The sequence below is a fragment of the Phyllopteryx taeniolatus genome, chromosome 15, assembly GCF_024500385.1.
Source record: "Phyllopteryx taeniolatus isolate TA_2022b chromosome 15, UOR_Ptae_1.2, whole genome shotgun sequence".
NCBI classification, from domain to species: Eukaryota; Metazoa; Chordata; class Actinopteri; order Syngnathiformes; family Syngnathidae; genus Phyllopteryx; species Phyllopteryx taeniolatus.
Window position 1 is genome coordinate 23,084,486 of NC_084516.1, and position 9,226 is coordinate 23,093,711.

The following is a 9,226-nucleotide window of genomic DNA, read 5'->3' on the forward strand; positions in this document are numbered from 1 at the left end:
TGTTGGTGATTTGGCGACACCTCGAGGTGATGCTGCGAAACTTATCATAAATATATCTGCACATTAGAGACACATAAACAATTAGCGCCGATGAACAACTAATGCCCAGCAACATTTGATTTCAACAATGTTAAAGAGGCAAGGACTCAGAATACATTTGTTAACCAGTGAATTGAATGAATCACTGATATTTGTGAGGACACATTAATTGATCAAGGCAATAATTTATGCCACGTATTACCCTCACAATCTCTTCTTGTGACTCGGTTTGGAGAGGGAGGTCACGGGAGGAGAGCCAAACCATTTGACCCTCCTTGTATACAGTCTTCCCTCGTTTTTCACGGTTAATGGGGACCAGAACCCCCCGCGAAAGGTCAAAAACTGCGAAGTAGGATTCTCCCCCCCCCCCAGGAATTTTTGTGGATGTGTATGTGGGTACCAGAATGTTTAAAATACGTAAACAGTATTTATACTTTACATATTTGAGACAAAGATTACAACAGTGCACGTATTTACTTAAATCTTTCATTATAAAACCTTATACAGTAATTAACATGTATTATACAGTAATTAACATTCATCAACATTGCCTTCTGAGAGAGGCGAAGAGGCTTGTGTTGGTGGCGGAGGAGAGGCTCTCACTTGACTTGGAGACTCTTCTGCTGGAGGCACTGACGGTGTAGCTGGGGTTTTTACCTTACCTTAAGCATAAAACCTGCAGCATTGCCACCCATGATGACAGTCACACGGTTCTCGTGGGGTTTGAAGCCTGGCCTCTTCACTTCGTCCTTGAAGAGGAATGTACGCGAAGGGATCCTCTTCCAAAAAAGGCCTGTTTCATCCATGTTATAAACTTGCTCAGGGAGGTAGCCTCCCTCACTGGTGAGGTTAGGAAACTCTCCCTCCCACGTAACGACGAGCAGCATCGTTGTCAGGCAGAGGAAGCCTCACCATACAGAGGCACACTTCTGAGGCCGTATCTTTTTTGAAATTTTTCAAACCAGCCTTTGCTGGCTGAAAAGCCTCGTCCTCGAGGAGGCCAATCACTCCTGGCAGCGCTAGTATTGGCTTCGTCAGCACCTTCTTCAGCCTCGTCATTGGGCAAAATTTGGTTGGAGAGAGCTTTGGCCTTTGTCCTGATAATATTAGTGCCCATTTTCACAATTCTCTTATTACGTGGCGTTACCACATGTTTCGCCTCCTTATTGAAGGTTATTGAAGCAGTTTTGCGGCTGTTTGCTTCCTCTTTCTTGATGTACCACACTGTAGATTCATTCACGCCATAATGGCGTGGCACAGATGCATAACCTCTGCCCTCTTTGATCAAACCTAAAAGTTTCACTTTTTCGCTGATGGTCATCATCTTCTTCTTCCTCTTGGGCGCCCCGGAGGAAGCTTTTGCAGGGGCACAGCGCTTCGGCGGCATTGTAAGGGCTTGCTTAACTATTCAAAAAAGTTATCGCTTAAACACAAAAAGTTATTGTGAACACAACAGCGTGGACGAGACTGGCGAGACACAACAAGGGAAGATGCCGGGTGAGGCTGCAATGATGCGCAGCCAATCAGCTCACGGGATAAATCAGTTGTGGAAGTTGATGCGTCGGATGCCGGAATAGGAGCAGTGCTCTCCCAGAAATGTCTCAAGGATGCTAAGTTACATCCTTATGCTTATCTCTAAAAAAAAAAAAATGACTCCAGCCGAGAGAAATTATGATATAGGTGACCGTGAGCTGCTGGCTGTCAAGGTGGCTTTGGTGGAGTGGAGGCACTGGCCAGAAGCGGCTCAGACTCCATTTTCAGTATGGACAGATCACAAGAACCTTGAGTATCTTAAGTCTGCTAAAATATTAAATGCTAGGCAGGCTAGATGGGCTCTATTCTTCACAAGACCTAATTTCATGTTATTCTACCAACATGGTTGTAAAAAAAGATGAGCCAGATGCTTTATCACGTATTTTCTGTGAAGAGAATTCTTTGTCCGACCCTAAAACCATTTTGCCCAAGTCATGTTTTATTTCTGCTTTTGTTTGGGACATTGAAACTGTGGTAAAAGAGGCTCTGAATAACACTCTTAGCCCTGAAGATTGCCCTGAAAACAGGCTTTATGTGGTCCCGACCTTAAGGGCAAGCGTCATCCACTGGGCTCACACTAACCGGACTGTATGTCACTTAGGCATTGCCAAAATGCAATCTGTGGTCGAACAGCGTTTCTGGTGGCCTAATGTTAGAAGGGATGTTATCAATTACGTCAATGCTTGCCAGGTATGCGCTGCTAACAAGCCTTCTCGTCAACATCCTTCTGGGGAGTTGCGACCCCTGCCAATACCACAACGTCTTTGGTCAGACATTTCTTTAGACATTGTGACAGGATTACCGGCCTCTAAAGGCAATACCACCATTCTTACAGTTGTTGACAGGTTCTCTAAGATGGCACACTTCATTGCACTTCCGAAACTCCCCTAAGCTAAAGAAACTGCCGAGTTGATGATAAACCAGGTATTCAAGTTTGATGGTTTTCCCAAGAATATGGTATCTGATAGGGGCCCCCAATTCGTTTCACAATTTTGGAAGGAGTTTTGCAGTTTAATAGGTTCTACCGGCAGTCTGTCATCTGGGTTTCATCCTCTAACCAACGGACAAACTGAGAGGCTGAACCAGGACCTGGAGACTGAGCTCCGATGTCTCGCTTCACAGGAGCCACAATCCTGGACTCAGAAGCTGTTTTGGGTCAATTGCTCTCACAATTCTCTCCCCTCTGCATCCATTGGTCTATCGCCTTTTCACATTGTGCATGGTTACCAACCATCTCTGTTTCCTGTCGTAGCCCCCGAGTCTATGGTTCCATTTGCATTGACCTTGGTGAGACGCCGCAGGAGGACCTGGGATCGAGTGCGCCGAATGCTGCTACGCCAAGGACAGTCCTACAAGACTGCAGCTGACCGTAGGAGGACACCGGCCCCGAACTACAAAGTGGGTCAGCGAGTTTGGCTCTCCACCAAGCATATTCCACTCCGGGTGGAGTCCCGGAAGCTCGCTCCCAGGTTCGTTGGGCCCTTCCCCATCACAAAGGTCATCAACCCTGTCACCATGAAGCTTAGGCTCCCAAGGTCGATGCGAGTCCACCCTGCATTTCACATCAGCCTGCTCAAGCCCGCTCGGGAGTCCCCTCTGGTCCCGCCTTCCAGGCCCCCTCCTGCCCCCCGTTTAATGGACGGGGGCCCTGTCTTCACGGTGAGTCGGTTGTTGTCGTCTCGTCAGAGGGGGAGGTGGTTTCAATATCTGGTGGAGTGGGAGGGCTACGGGCCTGAGGAACGTTCATGGGTGCCGTCTGGGTTGATCGTGGATGACGCACTTATTCAGGACTTCCACATCGTGCATCCTGGGGCTCCAGGGCTGTCTGTGGCCGGCCATTAAGGGTGGGGTGGGGGGGTACTGTCATGGGTGTGTGTTGTGGTTGTTGTTGTCCCACTGTCTCGTACGCACCTGCTCCTGAGAGCATCTTCCCCACCTGTGCCTCGTTTACCCTAATTACCCCATGCATTTAACCTCGTGTCTCATTCTTTCTGGTCGCCAGTTCGTTGTACCTTGTTGTCACGTTCCAGCATTCCTTACCGACTCATAGTAAGACTAGACCCTGTCCTGATTATTGACCTTGCCTTTTTGCCTCACGTTTTTTTAGATACTGTTGCCTTTTCGGATTGCCTGCCTATGTACCGACCTACGCCCGTTTATTAAACCTCTCTTTTTGAAACTATCCATTTGATTTGGAGTCGTGCATTTTGGGTCCTGTCCTTTGTTCATGACAGTTGGAGTGTGATGCTTGTGGGCAGAACTAAACGTGTAAGCGAGAAGTTTTGAGAATTGTTTCTGTGAGAAGAATATAAGAAATATGCTTGTGAAGCTGAGTCAGTTTTGATCGTTTTGTTCAACAGTTGTATTTCACAGAAGATGAATTGTATTCAAGGATCAATGTAAGCTATTTCAACAGTCTTTGAATCAAAAACGTGTGGTAGGTTTATTGAAGACTCTAAATTCTCGCCCAAAGATAGCTGGGATGGGCTCCAGCACCCTAGTGAGGATAAGCGGTACAGAAAATGGATGGATGGATGGATTTAACGCACAGTTTTCTGTAGTTAATCGCAATTAATAAAATGTTTCAACATCTACTGCTACTATTGTCTAGGAAGCTTGTAACAGCTATTTACTTGAGTAAAATGTTGAAATTAATGTACAAATCATCAAATAAAAAGTATATTTATATCTGTTTTGATCCTTGAATACAATTCTTCTGTAAAATACAACTGTTAACAAAACGATCAAAAATGACTCAGCTTCACAAGCATCTTTCTTATATTTTCATAGAAATAATTCTCAAAACTTCTCGCTTACAGGTTTAGTTCTTCCCACGAGCATGACACTCCAGCAGTGTTGATTTGCGAGGCCCCGTGGAGATGATTTGAGCACGGTATATTGCTCTTGAGATTATTTGCCAAAGACATGCAACTAATATGTTACTTGAATTTGGCTTCTAAATGTGCAAAGTACTTACTCCAACAAGCATAAAGCTTTAAATAATTTAAATTGACCTCAAAGATAATGCTTTAACCTAATTATATAGACAAAATTAAATCAGAGGTAATGACAGTGCAATATGCAGACTTCAGGGGACCTTTGAAATGCAAGATCAGATTTGGATGGGATCTTTTGGTAGCGACCTGGGGTGGTCTAGTGTCCCCCAGGACTGGACTGATGTTGCAATACTGAAAGGATTTTTTAAAATAATTTTATAAGTCAGTGATAGTGACAGCGGAATATGCATTTTTCAGGGACTTTTATTTTGAAATGCTACATCAGATTTGGATGGGATCTGTTTTGGCGGAGACCTGGGGTGGTGTACTATGCCCCAGAACTGAAGTGGTGTTGTGATACCGAAGAGAGTTTTAAAAATTATTTTTTTAAATCAGTGGTAATGAGAGGGCGGCACGGTGGCCGACTGGTTAGAGCATCAGCCTCACAGTTCTGAGGTGCGGGGTTCAATCCCCGTCCCCGCCTGTGTGGAGTTTGCATGTTCTCCCCGTGCCTGCGTGGGTTTTCTCCGGGCACTCCGGTTTCCTCCCACATCCCAAAAACATGCATGAATTGGAGACTCTAAATTGCCCGTAGGCATGACTGTGAGTGCGAATGGTTGTTTGTTCCTATGTGCCCTGCGATTGGCTGGCAACCAGTTCAGGGTGTACCCCGCCTCCTGCCCGATGACAGCTGGGATAGGCTCCAGCACCCCCGCGACCCTAGTGAGGAGAAGCGGCTCAGAAAATGGATGGATGGATGGATGGTAATGAGAGCAAAATATGCAGATTTCAGGGGACTTTTATTTTGAAATGCAACATCAGATTTGGATGGGACCTTTTTTAGTGGAGACCTGGGGTGGTGTTGTGTCCCCCAGTACTGGACTGGTGTTGCGATACCAAATAGATTTTTTAAATGATTTTTTTTATATCAGTGGTGATGACAGCAAAATAGGCAGATTGCAGGGGACTTTTTATTTTGAAATGCAAATTTGGATGGGACCTCTTTAAGTGGAGACCTGGGGTGGTGTAGTGTCCCACAGAACTGGACTGATGTTGCAAAATCGAAGGGATTTTTTTTCCCAACAGATTATTATTATTTTTTTAAATCGGGGGTAATGACAGCGAACTATGCAGATTTCAGGCGACTGGTATTGCAACACCGAAATGATTATTTTTACTAATTTGTTTAAATCAGGAGTAATGACGGTGAAATATGCAGATTTGAGATTGTGTTTTATTCTGAAATACAACACCAGATTTTGACGGGACCTCTTATTTTCTTCTTGTGTCCCCTAGAAGTGGAATGGTCTTGCGATACCTCAATGATCATTTTTAATCCTTTTTCAAAATCAGTATTCATTGATAGCCATATCTTATTTATAGGCTTTGATTCTGAAGGTGGCTTTCGCTGCTTGTTGGCGGCTTATTACTGTAATGCCTAGTATGAATAAAATTAGGGTGGCTTGACCGCAGTGGAATTCGTCTCCTCTGGCCCGGCTGAGGAAGACGCACATGGCCGCATGGGCTCGGACCTCCGCTCCTGAGTGGAATCGCGCCGGCCAGCAGTGGACCTTGCCGGGGGCATGCACAGAGTTTGTCCAGCCTGATCCTTGTTCACCAAGTGCCTCACGCCCCTTGGCCTCGGCTGAGGAAGACGCACACGCCCGCTTGGGCTAGGCTCTCCGCTCCTTAGCGGGACCAAGTCGGCCAGTGGTGGACCTTGCTGCCGGGGAGGCAGCGGATCTCGCCACTGAGCTCGTAGCAGCGGTGGCCCTCCAGTCTGTGACGTAAGCTCGGCGAGAACAGAGTTTGTCCAGAATTCCTGATTTTGTGGGTTTTATGAGCTGGAAGCCCAAATTATGTAAAAATTAATACATAAATCATTGAAATTGGAAATAAATTAAAAAATTGAAATTTTTTAAATTATGGTGGCACTGTGATCGACTGGTTAGCGCATCTGCCTCACAGTTCTGAGGACCGGTGTTCAAATCCCAGCCCCGCCTGTGTGGAATTTGCATGTTCTCCCCTGTGCCTGCGTGGGTTTTCTCTGGGTACTCCGGTTTCCTCCCACATCCCAAAAACATGCATGGTATGTCAGTTGAAGACTCTAAATTGCCCCTAGGTGTGAATGTGAGTGCAAATGGTTGTTTGTTTATATGTGCCCTGCGATTGGCTGGCAACCGGTTCAGGGTGTACCCCGCTTCCTGCCCGAACTTAGCTGGGATAGGCTCCAGCACTCCCGTGAGGATATGAGGATAAGCGGCTCAGAAAATGGATGGATGGATATTTAAATTCTTTATAATTAATTAATTAATTTATTATTACTTATTTGACCCTGAATATACAGGGTGATTGAAAAGTAACTCCCTATTTTACATCAAAAGGTTCAGAGAATATGGAGAAATCACTGCATGTAAGCGGGAAGGCCAAAAACCAACATTGAATGCCCGTGACCTTCGATCCCTCAAGCGGCACTGCATCAAAAACCAACATCAATGTGTAAAGGATATCACCACATGGGCTCAGGAACACTTCAGAAAACCAATGTCAGTAAATACAGTTTGGCGCTACATCCGTAAGTGCAACTTAAAACTCTACGATGCAAAGCAAAAGCCATTTATCAACAACACCCAGAAACGCTTCCGGCTTCTCTGGGCCCGAGCTCATCTAAGATGGACTGATGCAAAGTGGAGAAGTGTTCTGTGGGGTTGTGTTAGTGCCAATGGCATGGGTAACTTACACATCTGTGAAGGCACCATTAATGCTGAAAGGTACCTACAGGTTTTGGAGAAACACATGCTGCCATCCAAACAAGGTCTTTTTCATGGACGCCCCTGCTTATTTCAGCAAGACAATGCCAAACCACATTCTGCACGTGTTACAACAGCGTGGCTTCGTAGTAAAAGAGACTGCGTAGTGGTACTAGACTGGCCTGCCTGCAGTCCAGACCTGTCTCCCATTGAAAACGTGTGGCGCATTATGAAGTGTAAAATACGACAACGGAGACCCCGGACTGTTGAACAGCTGCAGCTGTACATCAAGCAAGAAAGGAAAATAATTCCACCTACAAAGCTTCAACAATTAGTGTCCTCAGTTCCAAAACGTTTATTGAATGTTGTTCAAAGAAAAGGTGATGTAACACAGTGGTAAACATGACCCTCTCCCAGCTTTTTTGGAACGTGTTGCAGCCATAAAATTCTAAGTTAATGATTATTTGCTAAAAACAATAAAGTTTATCGGATTGTCTTTTTAGTGTATTCAATTAAATATAGGTTGAACATGATTTGCAAATCATTGTAATCTGTTTTTATTTCTGTTGAACACAACGTCCCAACTTTATTGCAATTGGGGTTGTAAAATATTTATTCATATGTTGTAATATTTTTCTCATTTTTTTTGTGTATATTCCATGATTAAAGGAGCAAGTCTATTTGACCAAACCAACGACTTTGGAAGAACTTGAAGGGCGAATACGAGAAGTTATGTCTTCCATCCCACAAGAATTCCTTGTGAAATCAATAAATCCGGTTCCCACATGGCTTGAGAAACTGGTGGCTAATGCTGGCGCACATATCGAATTTTAAATAAAACTCCATGCAATACACTTTCTTCTCATGTCTATTTCTTGTAAGAATTATAGTTCAGAAATAAATTACAAGTACTTAAAATAGGGAGTTACTTTTCAATCACCCGGTATAATCTATGAAAGTTTACCTTTTTGAATTAAATTATAATAAATATATTTAATAAATAATTTTTTTGGAATGGGTCTGTATTTTAATCCTCTTGTTTTGAGCCTCGGCACGGTGATCAACTGCTAAGCACATCCGCCTCACAGTTCTGAGGACCCAGGTTCAAATCTGGCCTCGCCAGTGTGGATTTTGCATGCTCTTCCCGTCCGTGCCTGCGTGGCTTTTCTATGGGTACTCCAGTTTCCTCCTACATCCCCAAAACATGTACAGTAGGTTAACTAAAGATTCTAAATTGTCCGTAGGTATGAATGTGAGTGCGAATGGTTGTTTGTTTATATGTGCCCTGCGATTGGCTGGCAACCAGTTCAGGGTGTACCCTGCCTCCCGCCCGCAGTTAGCTGGGATAGGCTCCAGCACGCCTGCGACCCTAGTGAGGAGAAGCGGTGTAAAAAATGGATGGATGGATGTTTTGAGCTTTGCGTAACGCCGCAAAATGGCAGCTCTGTGAATGAAAAAGTAAACACCTACAGGGGTCTGTCAACCAATCAGCGTTCTTCAGCCTCTGTGAATGAAAAAGTAAACACCTACAGGGGTCTGTCAACCAATCAGCGTTTGTCAGCACAGCCCGCCCCCTCAAAGACTCCCTAGGAAGACCCTATCCGTCAGGAGGAACAAAATAATCCAGGGGATCCTTCCGTACCTTGGTAGTTTTTTTGGGGGGGGAACAGAGGGGGAACTCAAGCTACCAGCGTAGCTAGGGAACTTCCCACAACGGTTCCTGCCGTGGGAAACCCCGTTGATAGATTTCATTTTACCCTGCACAGATGCAAGACACCCTGTGCCAGATGTAACAAAGCAACCCCAGAACATAACAGAGCCTCCTCCATGTTTCACAGTTGGGACAGTGTTCTTGGTATGCTTCATTTTTGCATATCCTCTATCTGTGAACATAGAGCTGATGTGCTA